General features: G+C 39.5%; 1 long non-coding RNA gene across 1 annotated transcript; it reads right to left on the reverse strand.

Moving 5' to 3' along the window:
* Nucleotides 1-248: 248 nt before the first annotated feature.
* On the reverse strand, nucleotides 249-15,376 carry LOC120087075 (uncharacterized). The gene is made up of 3 exons (XR_005484412.2): nucleotides 15,227-15,376; nucleotides 14,345-14,475; nucleotides 249-839 (listed from the first exon to the last, which is right to left on the reverse strand). It is a non-coding gene; the product is annotated as an uncharacterized LOC120087075 (long non-coding RNA).
* Nucleotides 15,377-15,849: the final 473 nt, after the last annotated feature.

A 15,849-nucleotide genomic window follows, 5' to 3' on the forward strand; every position in this document is an offset into this window, starting at 1 on the left:
GAGTGTGTAATGCAAAAGATGTTACTTATTTCTAAGGAATCTCTCTTCTTGTTTTATGAGTTCTACATCTCTAATTTTCTCAAACTGAGATTTAATCTACTTAGGGTAATCTTTCGAGTTATCCAAGTATTTCATTAGGCATACATAAAACAAGTAAAACGAATGATTTAAATATTACTTAGTTCATGTTAGCTAGATGTTTCTCAACCCATGAAAGATTTAACTGCTCATAATGAATAAAGAGAATATGGATGAAAGTCAGACTAAATATGTATTCATTAAAGAAATGATTCTTTGCAATGTTAAACAATACAAATACGCTTTAAGATAAAGAATAAAGAAAGGGAGTCAAGCTGTGGTGCACAATTTCTTGTTTCCCTCGACTTCTGCAATGACTATTTTACTGTAGGTATGGAAAGATGGAGTTCCTCTTCTACTCCCACAGGAAACCAAAGCTTTCACTAAGGTTTTTGAATGGATGTAAGAGAAAGGGCTCATTTTGACAGAATTTGTACTCTTGATTCTTCTCTTGGCACATTCTTCCTTGCATGACGATTTCATCGCTATTTACAGACGATGAAGATAGCTTTTTTTCTCTTACTTATGATTCTGTTAATAAGGTACATTAAATTCCATACCATGATGCGTCGCTTGCTGCGCGTCAGAAGTTCATTGGCTCTACAATGAAGTTTTCTTATTAGCCACCAACTCAATCTTTGATTTGACCTCCACCGCCCAAGTGTCATGCCATGTCTCACCGTCTGGAGTCACTGACTCGCCTAGCTATGTGATCATGTACAAGCATTGAGATTTCTCATTTGACCGCATCTTCAGTCATTCTACACTTAAACAAAATGATTTAGCTTTAAAATAGATAGATTAGGCATTGAGTGCATGGGATCGCATGTTTCAATTATTTCAATGAATTTTCTTAGCAAATCGTCGCATTTTCAAATCTTTTTCCTAATTGTTTTAGATTAAAAAAAAAAGGCAGAATAACTTGTATTTCTACAAGTTATCAGTACATCCTGAGTCTAAAACCTAGTATTCCTCCCCAATTTCAATTTCCATGGCCTTTTGGTTGGATACTGCCAAGACCACAGTATATTCAAAGATATCATCTCTAACAGGTCCATTGTTTCTTTCATGTTCCCTTCCTCTTTTATGATAATCTCATATAAAGTCTCTGTTCTGATTAGTGTCTTCTTTGTTATAGGCTTTATACCTTATGTTTTCATCTCTTCTGGAAGTTTTACCCCTCTCAGGAAAATTTCTTTTAAAATGTCATTCCTTGTGACATATTAAACACTTTAATACTATTCTGTCTTTATTCATCCTTTGGCCTCTGTTGTTGTAATTCCTCTTAGAATGATTTTTCCCTTTAGAGAAAAGAGATTCTGGCCTACTGTTAATTTTATTCTCTGCTTTTAGCTCCAATTCCTTGTTGGATCGACACCATCACTCAGCGGAAAAAATCAGGATCCATAAGCACTCTAATTCATTAATTTTGGTTGAAAAGAAACATGCTAAAAACAGAGTATAATGTGTTTCAAGAACATACCTTGGCCGAACCAACGAAATCTCCATTTCTAGCTATAAAATCCTCTGAATCCTTGTGTAGACCACCATAAGATCTTCCACACTATTCTCTTGGTGCTCTAGATTGAGTTGTGAGACTCAAAATAAGTTGGAATCAAAGGGAATATGGAGAAAGCTCACTAAACCAACCCATTGAAGAGCACCTTCTTCATTCGAATTTTTAGCAAAAATTCAGTCGGTTCATCCTCTCTTTTTCTTCACTCCAAACTCTTCAATATATTGCAGACTATCATGCAAAGAGATGTGCTACATGGAATGCAGTTCATGCTTGGAGTAAAACCAAAGAAGAGGTGGTGGGTTCCTTGTAAGCAACTTTGAAGATGACTTGAAAAACCCATTTTTCAAGTTTGTGTGATTTTTCAATTTTCAAAAATCCAAAATTGATTTTTAAATAATATTTTATTTCTAAAATCAAAATTTATTAATTTTCAAATAAAATTAATAAATAATTATTTAAATAATTTAAATAATTCTAATTAATTTAATATTCAATATTAAATTAATTTTTACACAAATTCATCTTCATATATTTAAATCATATTTAAATATATTTTCTGTTGGGTTTTATATAATCAATATACTTGTTATTAATCTCATAAATTGTACGAAAGTCTAAATCCAATAAACTAAGACTCATGACTATTGTATGAGTACTTAAACTTTATGTGGAGACATAATAGTAGATCAGGTTCGAGTAAATAGTCAAAATGATCTATGGTACATGAATGAGGTTGGGTACCTTATTCTAGTTACACCATTGGATGCGGCCTACTCTGTAGTTGTTACAAAGAGTTTTAAAGTGCTACATATGATGTGATCCTAATTCGTACATGTTATGACATGAGGAATGGGGACGTCCTATGCAATGAGTTTGCATAAGATCAGAACCAAGAAATAAGTCACTCTTACTTTATAACGTTATTTACTGTTTAAGACTGACTATTTCACCTAGATGACCTAGGTAACTCGATCTTAATCCTGAACTAACAATGAACTCCTGCTTATTCGGGACTACCTTTAGATTTGTATAGTTAAAGGTTGGCTCAACACCGTCGACTTAATAAGACTCCCATTTCAGGGGTAAGACCGGCTCAATAAGGTTTCTGGAGTTTACCTTGATATTGACCAACCGCACAAAAACCATCCGAAGGGGGACGCTCCTAGGGCGCCACGAGGTCGTGCAAAAAGATCTCACGGTGCAAACCAATAAAGGAGATCGCAGGACATGTTGACATACATCTTTTACCCACTTACTATAAATACTCTCTCTGTCCACCTTGATATTGACTCATGCAAACACCATCTGAAGGGGGATGCTCTCAGGACACCACGAGGCCAAGCATGAATCTCACGGCGTGAAACATTCAGGGAGAATGTGAGTGGAATTGACATATCATATACATCTTTTCCTCCCATTGAGTATTTTATAATCTAGGGTTTAGTTTACTTAGAAAAAACATGGCTAAGGATTTTAACTAAATGACTTTTTAGATTTTCCCAAAAGTAACTCTTACTTTGGAAAGTTTAGTTACTTTGGAAAGTTGAACAACTTTTGATCATCATCCATTAAACTCTTTAACGAAGTCTTTGATCAACTGTTACATGCTTGTAGCAAATCTATCTAATTTACCTTTCCAGGTAGGTTCTCAGGTAAGGGTGTTCCTTTTCTATCAGCTTAAATACCCCAACATAGACAAAATCCACCTTAGACAAAAGGTTCCTTATAGATAGATTTATTACAAATTTGATCTTTTATGGAAATCAATTTAATCCTATTAGACCAATTCAAAAGATTAAACTTAGGTATCTAATCTCATTAGAACTAGGAACTTAGAAAATGAGTTTAGAGGAAAAAAGTTTTCATAAGCATTTGAAAGTATGAGTTGAGAGAAGAAAGATTGTAGTAGGCTAGAAAACATTAGGCAATAGCAACGACTTTATAGTATACCACTCCGGGTATGAGGATATGATGGTTAGTCTTATCCTCATATAGTACATTCTAAGCAATTTTGTGACTGTCACCCTTGCATATAGATATAGGTGAGCGGTCACTTACAACAAGATAAACTAACAACGCAAACTAACTTACAAAATGAAATACATAAGATGAAAGCATGATAAAAGAGGTTGAGATGGGCATGCGGCCATGGGTAATAGGCCCTAGACAAGCATGACCGTGACATTCTCCTCCACTTAATTAGTTGACGTCCCCGTCAACTGACTCTGCTCAAACTCAACGACCTTTGGAACAACATTCTTCAGGTCTTTTGCACGCTCCCAACTGATTTCTTCGTCGGGGAGGCCTTTCCACTTTACCAAGATTTCTGTCAGCTTCCGTCTTGGTCTTCCAATACGGAGTGTACGTTTGTCTAGAACCTGTTCAACTTCCTTTTCAGTTGGATTCTTCATCATGACGGGTGGACGAGTCAGTACGTTAAGCTGCTCATCATTAAGGTCGGGGTGATAGTGCTTCAGTATATTCCCGTGGATGACAGAATGGATCTTCATCCATGAGTGTAACTGAACCCTATATGAGGTTTCCCCGACTTTCTCAATCACCTCAACCAGTCCTTCATATTTTTGTAAGAGGCGTTGGTTTCTATGGTCCTGAAAATGGAATTGTCTTGGTCGCAGATTAATCAGAACCTTGTCCCCAACTTGGAACTCGAGGGGTCTGTGCTTCATATCGGCTCACTTCTTCATTCTCTTAGACACTTCCTTTAAGTAGATGTATTCCATCTCGGAGGTTGACTCCACTCTATGGTGAAGTTATGTGCCTGAAAGCTTTTGCCTGCATAAGGGTGGTCCACCAGGAGTGGCATGAGTGGCTATCTACCACATACTATCTCGAAGGGCATCTTTTCGATTGAGGAGCTTTGTTGATTGTTAAAGCTTAATTGGGTAACATCTAACAACTGAACCCAATTCTTTTGTCGAGCGTCGATAAAATGATGCATATATTCTTTGAGCATGTTGTTAAAATGTTCAGATTGGCCATCCATTTGACGATGATAACTGGAAGAAATATTCAGCGTAGATCTCAATATCTTAAACAATTTCGTCCAAAAGGTTCCAATGAATCTTCCATCGCGATCACTAACGATGCTCATGGGAACACCCCATAATTTCACGATGTGCTTGATGAACAATTGGATAGTCATCATGGTCGTAAATATCATCGACATTGAGATAAATGTAGCATATTTTGAAAACCGACCGATAATAACAAGGATTGATTCAAACTCCCCAACCTTGGATAGATGGGTGATGAAATCAAGGGATACACTCTCCCACAATCTAGAAAGCAAAGGTAGAAGTTCCAACAAGCGCACTAATTTCGCCCTTTCGACTTTATTTTGCTGGCAAACAAGGCAAGTCTTGGTAAATTGCATGACATCATCTTGGAGACTCAGCCAATAGTAACCTTATTTTAACAGCATAAGTCCTCTACCAACCATTACGTCTTGTCTACGGCGTGCCATGACACTCTTTCATTAGTAATCTTCATAGCTCACCGGATCGAAAAATGTAAGCGATTACCCTTGGCATAAAGTAAATCGTCTTTGACCCAAAATTGGTGCCTTTTCCCTTCTTTAGCTAACTATATAATGGCTTTAGCCGATGTATCATTTGTCAAGTGAGCCTTAATAGTTTCGCGCACAATTCCACTCCGCAAACATGCATAGGACTGCATGTTCACTCTTTTGACTAAGAGCATTTGCCGCTTGGTAGCATTTACCCGATCTATGCTCAAATTAGAAATCAAATTCTATTAAATATTCTTGCCATAGTGCTTGCTTTGATGATAATTTTGGTTGGTTGAAAAAGTGGCAGATGGAGTTATTGTTTGTCTTGACCACGAATTTGGCCCCTAAGAGATATTGTCTCCAAGCCCTCAGGCAATGTACTACTACCAATATATTCTTTTCAGAGGCTATATCTTCTCTCCGCATCATTCAGTTTTCTGCTTTCATAAGCAATCGGGTGTCCGTCTTGAAGAATAACATCACCCAACGCAAAATCAGAAGCATTTGTCTCAACTTCGAAAGGTTTGGTCACGTTGGAAATTCCAAGAACTAGCCCTTCAATCATCGTTTTCTTCAAGCCCTCGAAAATGACTTGACATTCAGTAGTCCAACTCCAATGGTTGTCCTTCTTCAACAATCGATCAAACGTCCTGCCCTTCTAGAAAATCCTTCTACGAACCGCCTATAGTAATGGCTAGTCTAAGGAAGGAACGTAGCTCCGTCATAAATGTCAGCACCTTCCAATCTCATACAGCAACCACTTTTCCCTCTTCCATGCCAATTCGACCATACTCGATTACGTGGCCAAGGAAGTTTATACGCTTCTGGGCAAATGAGCACTTCTCTCTCTTTACGTATAGTCGGTTCCTCTTCAAGTTTCGAAGACTAGTTGGAGATGGCATCGGTGATCTTCCGTTGACACACTATAGACCATGATATCATCCAGATATATTGTGAGAAATTTGACGAGGTATTCGTGGAACACCTAATTCATCGGTGTACAAAAAGTTGTTAGGGCATTGGTGAAGTCAAAGAGTATCACGAGAAATTCAAAGGCCCCATATCTAGTAACACAGGTTGTCTTAGGTTCGTCTCCTTCGGTAATCTAATCCTAGTAGTACCCCAATCGAAGTTCTAATTTTGAGAAATATTTGGCGCCATGGAGGCAATCAAATAAGTCTGTGATGAAGGGTAGGTGGTACTTGTTACGAACAATGAGCTTGTTTAAAGCTCGATAGTCAATGCATAACCAAAGGCTTCCATCCTTCTTTGGAACAGCATAGAGCTCTATAAGAAGTTTTCACTGGTCTAATAAACCCTACGCTCAACAACTCATCTAATTGTTTTTGGAGTTCGACCAATTCTGGCCATGCCATATGATATGCGTTCTTAGCGGGTAGCTTTGTCCCTGGTAGAAGTTCAATCTCATGGTGGATCCCCCTCCATGGAGGTAAAGATTTGGGCAAACTATCTAGCATGACATCACGATACTTTTCCAAGACACACAAGACGTCTTGAGGGACCTTCTCTTCCACAGTTTTGACTGATTCAATCAAAATAGCCATGAACGCGGGTCGTCATGGGCAAGGCCCCTTTTCAATTGAAGGGCTGAAATCATTCTTATCCCATTCAATTGTTTGATATTAGCTTGAACTACGATGGGTGTAGACCTAGTAATTACTAGGCACTTGGCGAGGGGCATCAGTATAACTTTGTGTTCGAGTAAGAATTCCATCATCAAAACTTCAAAATCGTCCATCTTAACAATACGAAGTCGACAAGGCCTTTCCAATCCCCTAATTTCACTGGTGTTCTTTTTGCTATCCCCATAATAGGTAGGGCTGCGAAGTTCACGACTTTCATTTTTCCAGCGTCTTTTTCCCAGGGTAGGTTCAGACGACGGGCCTCCGTTTCAATCATGAAGTTGTGGGTTTGACTCTAATCGACCATGTTACCCTTGGCCAATCTCTGGTTGACCCACGCATCCACATACATGAGTCCTTTTTCTAGTGGTTCCTTTATCTCTCTCATATTCTTCTAGAGAGCGAACAAGAATTTCAACGCTCTCATCCTATGATTATCATTCTCTTCGACCTGTTCAGGTACAAGCTTAACCTTTTCGGCCTTATCTTCTGAGCCCGATGCTAGGGTGGCTTGGAAGGAATTAAAGGTCATTCGATTCGAGCATTCACCTGTTTTATGTGGTCCTCTACATATGTAGCAGGTCGGTGGACGATTATAGCCATTATACTGCTGTGACGACCCTTACCAATTGTTCCCAAATTTTTGTTGGAATGGCTTACGAACCCCACCTGTGTTCTTTTCTCCTGCCCCAGGCTTAGGAGGACTTGAACAACTATTTCTATTTCCTCCATTTGAGGAAGTTGGTTGCTTTCTCACGTCTTTTGAGTCTGTACTGAGGTCATATAGTTGTTCCGCTGCCGAATAGGCAGAAGAAAGATCTTGTACTCTCTATTCATACAGCTTCGTTTTTTCCTATGGTTTCAACCCTTCAACAAAGCAAAAAACTTTGTCTTTCTCGGACATGTCACATATATCTAACATAAGTCCTACAAATTGTTTCACATAATCTCAGATGTTGCCTGTATGTTTCAATTCTCAAAGTTTCCATTGGGCCAAAATCTCAATGTTCTCCGGAAAGAACTGTGAACAAAGTTCTTGTTTCAATTTATTTTAGGTATCTATCGTGCAACGTCTTTCTTGCATGTCCATAAATCATGATCTCCACCACGATTTTGCATTTTCAGCTAGATGCATGGTTATTAGTGTGACTTTCGACTCCTCTGTCACGGTGTTCATCACCTTGGGGTATAGGTCAAAAATAAAATTCTCCAAGGCCTTTGCATCCCACACCCCCACAGAAGGGTTTTGGTTCCGAGATCTTTATCCTATTTACTTGGATTGGTCCCCCAGGTGGGGCTTGGTTCCCTACTGCTCGGATAGTGAGATTCACCCTCGCACTCACATCTGCAATCTCGACTCTCACAATGTCGAGAGCTGATTGAAAATCTTCAAACAAATTAGTTACCATCTGAATTATAGCTAGGAGTCGTCCAATTCTTCAAGAGCTCCTCTATATGGGCAACAAAGCCCATTAAGCAATCTCCCCGCTCAAAACTGCCAAATCGTGCAGCCTTTGTTTCTAGGGTCTCAACCCTCATCATCAATTCTCTGACGAATAACTCGTCTAGGTGGCCAACTACCACATCAATTTCGTCGGCTATTTCAACAACTTTTTGCAATCAAGTTTCCAAGAAATGAATACTATCAGGGACTTCTCTTAGGTAGAGCATTTGCTCTTCCATCTCTACCAACCTATCCACTTGGGACTTGTTCATGTTCTTTGTCACCGACATGATTACTGATTTTTCCCTCTGTAAGCCAACTTGGCTCTGATACTAACTGTCACAATCGCACTTTCTGAAGCTTCACAAGCTTCACTTAACTGTCACAATTGCTCCCATTCACAAACAAGCCAGTCAATTCGAATTCAGATACCCAATGGCACACTAGGTGCCTCTCACAACCTCTACTCCCATTTTGGAGAAAACAGTTTTAGAAAAGGGGTATAGAGGAAAAAGGTTTTTGCAAACGTTTGAAAATATGAGTTGAGAGAAGAAAGATTGTAGTAGGCTAAAAAGCAATAGGCAACAACAAGAACTTTATAGCATACCACTCTGGGTATGAGAATATGATGGTTAGTCTTATCCCCATCTAGTACATTCTAAACAATTTTGTAACTATCACCCTTGTATATAGACATGGGCGAGCGGTCACTTACAACAAGATGAACTAACAAAGCAAACTAACTTACAAAATGAAATACATAAGATGAAAGCATGATAAAAGGGGTTAAGATGGGCATGTGGCCATGGGCAATAGGCCCTAGACAAGCATGACCGTGAAACCAGGCATGCGTCGTCATGATCGTACTTCTCTAACTATACGACATCATGATTCACACGCGATCATGGTCAGCTTTAATGGTCGCCTACTGGGCTTTATCGAGCCATTACAATGCTTACCGGGATAACTCAAGCAAGTATCAATCCAACCGGGAACTATCGAGTTCTGCTGATGCTTCAGGATGCCATTTCGAATGTTAGGATGTCATCCGCTTTCTCTTTCCTACTCTAGCACGCTTATCGAAAACCATCATCAAGCAACCTATAGGAAACTTTCCAACTCGGGACTTTCCGAGCATCCATGCATCTGGACATATCGAGACTTAGACCCTTTTTAGTCCTTATTGAATAAAAATGGCATACCAGGTGCTACATCGAACCTCCAGCCCATGGAAATAGGCGCATTGCCGACACACCCGTGTCATCCGACACTATCCATGAGATCCCATTCTCAAAGGAAGACACCAAAGACACTTGTCTTATAAGGTTCACCTACACTATGACACATGCATGTGTTATGGGGTAACTCACTTAGGCCACAAGGCCCAAAAATGGTGGAGAGCTGACAACATGCCTCCCTCTATAATGTATTCGGAACATTTTCCTCTTTGCCACCTATGCATATGGAATCTGACCAACGACCACTCACCAACATAGAGCGCCCATCTAAATTTCGATTGACATGAAATTCGATGTGCTTGCATATCTTATCAATATACATCTAACTTTAAAGTCGCTCGTCCAAACTCTCAACAGAATCTCACCTTCCGAAGTCACGACCTGAAGCCCCATCTGGCGCACATTGAGCTTGGCACTAACACCACTGATGACATGGTTGCTTGTCTTTCTGCCTAATGTTCAACATGGCATGCTTGCCCACTTATGTTGGTATATTGGATGATGCACCATCCTCCTCGATCATATCATGACACTTCTTTTGGCCCTCTGTCTTTGACATGTGTCGATACTCACGTGTCACCATTGCACTGTCTGCACAAGTGGGTTCACAATCTACTATCTCAAAGTTAGATTGTGACACTCTCCCCTACTTAAACTGTCATCGTCCTCGATGAGACACTTGAGGTTGCAATCCACTTTCATTCTCGTGGGATTATAACACTCTCCCCTTACTTAATCTCGACGTCGTCCCAATGATGATCCAAAAATGGGTTGGCTTGTTAACAGACTCGTTGAAATAATGTACGTCAGACCAAGTATGGAAAGTGTCAATACATATGAGCTATCCCATCCACCGGCCTCCTGCGTCCCACTCCAGGACTTGGCCTCCGAGACTCACAATATATGCATGGAAAAAGTTTTGGCATCCTCCCCCCTCCACTAAAAAGGATATCTTTTCATCCCACATAACTTGGCCATCATCAAGGCTATAACACACTCTATAAGCATACATTAAGATGCACCCCTCAAGGTGAGGCACGCAAGCCTATCACGGAATTTCACGCATCATGGCACCTACCCACATGTTTTCAAAGTTGAAAAACAAAACAAAACCCCCTCTTTCATTGGCACTACCCTTCAACCGACTCACTGGCCACCTCATGTGGCAACGCTGCGAAGATACTTCTCTTGCTCTTGATTCAACTTCTTTTCTTTCTTTGAATTATTGGTCATCTCCAACGCGCACTGGCCCAATAAACTGTGAAGCTATCCCATTTAGGCATGTGAAATGACTTAAGGGACACTATAGCTCCACACAAAAGGAGCATTCTCGCGGGATAACAACTCGTTCTTGTAAGTTACTTCCCAATCACTTGGCTCTACTAGCCAGGACGTTTGCCCATACAGACTTTTGATACACAAATGCACTTGAATTGTGCATGTCTCCTTGACCCCCGGTTCTTCTGCTTGCAACCATTAACACTATCCCTCTAATGGTAATGGTTTTTCCGAAGGCACCTACCTGGTACACCTTCTATACTTCTTCTTGCCAATGGAACAACCAACTCTTGGCAAAAGAGTTTGGTTCTTCTTGATGGGACGGATTTCTCTAAATGGCGAAATCTGACTTCAATCCACGTACTGTCTTTGATACTAACTCACATATGCCCTTCCAAACTGGCGCTCATGAAGCATCTATGAAGTCTTCAATTCAACCTTCGAGTTTATTTCTCTCTGTCTTATCTAACTCCACTAAAAAAGAGTGGCTTTGATACCAAATGTATCAGAGCCAACTTTTGCTCTAATACCAAATGTCACGGTCATACTTCTCCAACCATGCGGTACCATGATTCACACGATCATGGTCAGCCTTAAAGAAAACTCAAGTCCCAGTTCACTTTTTGCTCGATTTTTTGAAGCTTTGTCGGATCTTAAGCGAGGTTCTTTCATCCTCAACCGAACTAAGTTCATGTGGAACTAAACTTCCTTCGGCCATACACGTCACCCGTACGTGTATTTTTCCTCATGTGCGACTCTAATCAACTTGCCTCTACTCTAGGCCAAGTTCTAAGGCTCAACCTTGCCCCTATGTGAGGCTAAGGTCATCACAATACAACGTCGCATCTCTCTTCATCATCTTAGTTCCCAACAACACATCCTCAATATATCTACATCACTTCAAAAATTCATCGAGATGAGTTCGGACCCTTCGTTGAGCCAAGGCTTATAAAACTTCACCGAGGCTTATCGAGTGATTCAAACACTCATCAAGGCTTTTCGAGACATAACAATGCTTATCGGGCTCTATCGGCCTACTTTCAGTGCCTACCGAGCTTCTACTAACCTAATGGTCGCCTATTAGGCTTTATCAGGCCATTACAATGCTTACGGGGCAACTCAGACAAGTATCAAGCCAACTAGGAACCATCGAGTCCTACTGATCCTTCAGGATGCCATCCCGAGTATCGGGATGTCATCCACTTTCTCTTTCCTGCTCGAGCACGCTATCAACCACCCTGTGGACAACTTTCCAACTCGGGACTTCTCGAACATCGATCCATCTGGACATATCGAGAATTAAACCCTTATGAGTCCTTGTCGAATTAAAATGGCATATCGGATGCTACATCGAACCTCCGACCCATGGAAGGGGTGCAATGCCAGTACACCCATGTCGTCCGACACTATCCATGAAATCCTATTCTCGATGGAAAACACCCAAGACACTTGTCTTATAATGTCCCCCCACACTATGACACACGCATGTGTCACGGGGTAGTTCACTTAGGCCATAGGGTCCATGGGTGATAGAGAGTTGACACCATGTCTCCCCCTATAGTGTATTTTGAACATTTTCCTCTTTGTCACTCAGGCATACGAAATGTGGCCAACGATCACTCACCAACGTAGCGCGGCCTTCTGAATTCTGATTGACATGAAATTCAACGTGCTTGCATATCTTATTAATATACAGCTTAACTCTAGAGCCGCTCGTCCAAACTCACAATGGAACCCCACCTTCCGAGGTCACGGCCAAAGGCTCCATCTGGCCCCATTAAGCTTGTCACTGACACCACTAATGACATGGTTGCTTGGCTTTCTGCTTAACGTTCAACATGGCATGCTTGTTCACTTATGTTGGTGTGTTGGATGATGCACCGTCCTCCTCGGTCGCATCATGGCACTTCTCTTGGCCCTCTGTCTTTGTCAGATGTGTCGACACTCACATTTCGCCATTGCACTATCTACACAAGTGGGTTCACTATCTACTATCTCGAAGTTAGATTGTGACATGCGTCAAGCATCGAGCGATAAACACGCACACACAAGGCAATGCATAAGAGGTGCAGCCTGCGCTCAACCTGCCAGCCACGAGCGGGCAATGCACATGTTGCACACGTGACTCATGAAGAATTGGAAAACTCCCCTAAAGGTGGGAAGATCATGTTCCACACATGGGATGAGGCTACACCAAAGGTGGAGACTTCCAAGGACAACTACCTACTAAAGTGGATTGTGGAGAGTGGTCCTAAAATGTAGGGTAGTGGTGTGCTATATATAGAAAGTGGGTAGTTGAGCTAAAAAGGGGAAGTAGTGGGCATGTCCCCTCCTTAAACGAAGGAGATCGTGTGACATGGAGGCTATTTTGTAGGATAGTGGGCGATTAACCTCCACTTGGGCTACTCCTCCACTAACTCCTCATTTGTAGGCTCCTCCCACCAATATAAATTATAGAAGGTTGGGGCTTGTCCAATAACTACTAGAACATTACTTGAGACTTCAATTGTGAAGCAGGTAATTCTCTTCATAATCCCTAGAGTTTGGTCTTGTAAGTAGAGTGCTTCTTGAGTGTGTACTGTGGTTTTCATGATATTTGATAATAAAGCATTATTTCCACAATCAAGTGTGTTCTTCTCTTCTCCCTCTCAAACGTGAGTCAAGCAAACAACCTACTCTAGGGTTCGTGAGCCTTAGTGGGTGTCTTTGGAAAAATTGGATCCAACTTATAGGCTAATCAAGGAGGATTCCTTAGTGTCGTAGGGGAAAAATTTTATCATATACGCATACTATGCTTCCATCCCGTGACACTTCTCATCTTTAAGCTCAACATTAACATGGCGAAGCAGCTCAAGTCACTCACCCCAAACTAAAGGAGAAAAAAGCTAACAACCAAAGTGTAAACAGATATCAAATTTAACAAACAATTGAAAAGAAATAGAGGAGGGAAAGAAACTAACAAAAAAAAACAATATGTCGTCTATTCTCCCGTCAATCAAATAACAATCACATTTCCTACACAAGTGATACACCTCAGCCTTTCAAATAGCCAAAATGTAATTAGGGCATTTCCACCCGTGTGTACGCTGAAACATTTTAAAGCAAATTGCACAACTCACCTCTAAAATATGGTAGTACTTGCTTATATCATCAAACTTCCAACTATTAAAAATTGAATCCTAAAATTTATAAAAGTTTTAAAATAGACCTTCAAACATGCGTAATTGTAGAAATTATAACAATTGTATATATTTGATGGTTCAATTTTTATCATTTGGGGGTCTCCAATTTTTACAATTATTGTAAGTTTGAGGGGTCCAATTTTATCACTTATAAAAGTTTGAAGGCCCAATTTTTATAATTGAAAATTTGAGAATATAATTACAAGTATCATCATACTTTATACTTCAAATGCGCTTTTTGCAATTTGCCTTACATTTTAAAAGACAAATAGCCTTTATAGATGCCCCTAACACTTTTCCGTAGGCGTACAAGTGCTTCAAACCACTATCGCACATACATAGAATAGGTCTACTAATTGATCAAAGACGGAGAAAAATACAACAAAACAAACAAAATCAGAGACAACGTTAGATGGGAACGGAGTGCATATACCACTTTTCGGTCGGCAAAGCAATTTCAATGCCATACCAGAAGCATTGCGTTGTGCCATTTAATTAACCAAAGCAATTTTACAAAGTACTCTCCTCCGGTCAAATACATTTCTTGTCCATGACTTTTATAATCTGAAATTATACAAATTTCTTATCAAATATCATACCAAGAGCACCACAATTTCGTTAGAACACATATAGTTATGACCTAACCTATTTGATAAATCAAAGAGTAGAATTCGGATACAATACATGTATTATTTCAAAATATCTCCCTGTTAGTGTTAGTAGCACTGCTCTAGAAATTAAATAAGATTTAAGAAAAACACATAAAGAAGCTCACAATTCTCTTTAGTTTCCGAAGATAATGCTAGACTTCCGATCCTTTATAATCAAATTCAAATATTTACGGAGCAGCGCATATGGTTAAAGCAATCAAGGGATTTTAATCTAATACCTCTTTGCGAATGCATATGATCCGAAAATACTAAGTCACTGTTATCGGTAAAGACGAAGAACTAATATGAAAAATATAATACTCCAAAATTTTCCTTATCTCAAATCACCAGTAAATTAAGAATATGAATGCAATTAGTTAAAGATAAAAGAAATGGAGTAACAGTAAATTGACGGGAAGAAGATTGTACTACTGGAATGGTCCGTATTACATTGGGTCATGATAGCAACAATAAAACCCTAGAAGTTCGAACCAGTGTATGAGTAAATCAAAAATCAAAACACAAAGCAGAAGATCCAACGCGAAAATTACCTCGGAAAGATATTAATGCCATAAAATGCAAAGAACTAGGCAATAATAAAACTCTAGAAGCAAACCCTAGGACAAAGAATGAAGAAACTGAGAGACACGATGGAGAACTCTAACCTGGGGAAATGATACAACCATAAACGAAAGGTGAGCCTGAGATTGAGAGAGTGAAGTTCGGGCGAGAATGGATTTATGTAGAGATTGAGTCGCTTGCGAAATACGCTACCAGATAGCGGACTTTTTACGCTCCAAATGTCATGGGTCGTAACGGGTGGGTCTTTAGGTCCATTTATATTTTGTTTCTATGAAGCCCAATAGTATTATCGTCCGGCCCACTTAGAGAATAAATGTCTTGAATTTTTTTTAATTACAATCTGTAGGCTATTAATTAAGTATATAATAACATGTTTAAAATATTGTACATATAGTGATAGAGTCTGTTGTTGATAGTCTCAATCAATGATAGACTCTATCATTAATAGATATTGATCTTATTAGTGATATAGTTCATCACTTATAAACTCTAAAAATTTGATCTAAATTATATCTACTACTACTTTGAGTTTAATTGTTTTATATGCATGTACCTATTATTTTAACCATCCAAGTCATTTATCTTTTGATGTTTAAATATTAAATTATAAATTTTGAAAGATTGGATTTGAGGATGGCAATTTTTTTAAAGTTCAAATATCAAATGAAATATTTTGAAAGCACAATAATCAAAATGAGAAGACAAG

This window comes from Benincasa hispida, chromosome 9 (assembly GCF_027475165.1).
Source record: "Benincasa hispida cultivar pf3 chromosome 9, pf3_genome.v1.1, whole genome shotgun sequence".
NCBI classification, from domain to species: Eukaryota; Viridiplantae; Streptophyta; class Magnoliopsida; order Cucurbitales; family Cucurbitaceae; genus Benincasa; species Benincasa hispida.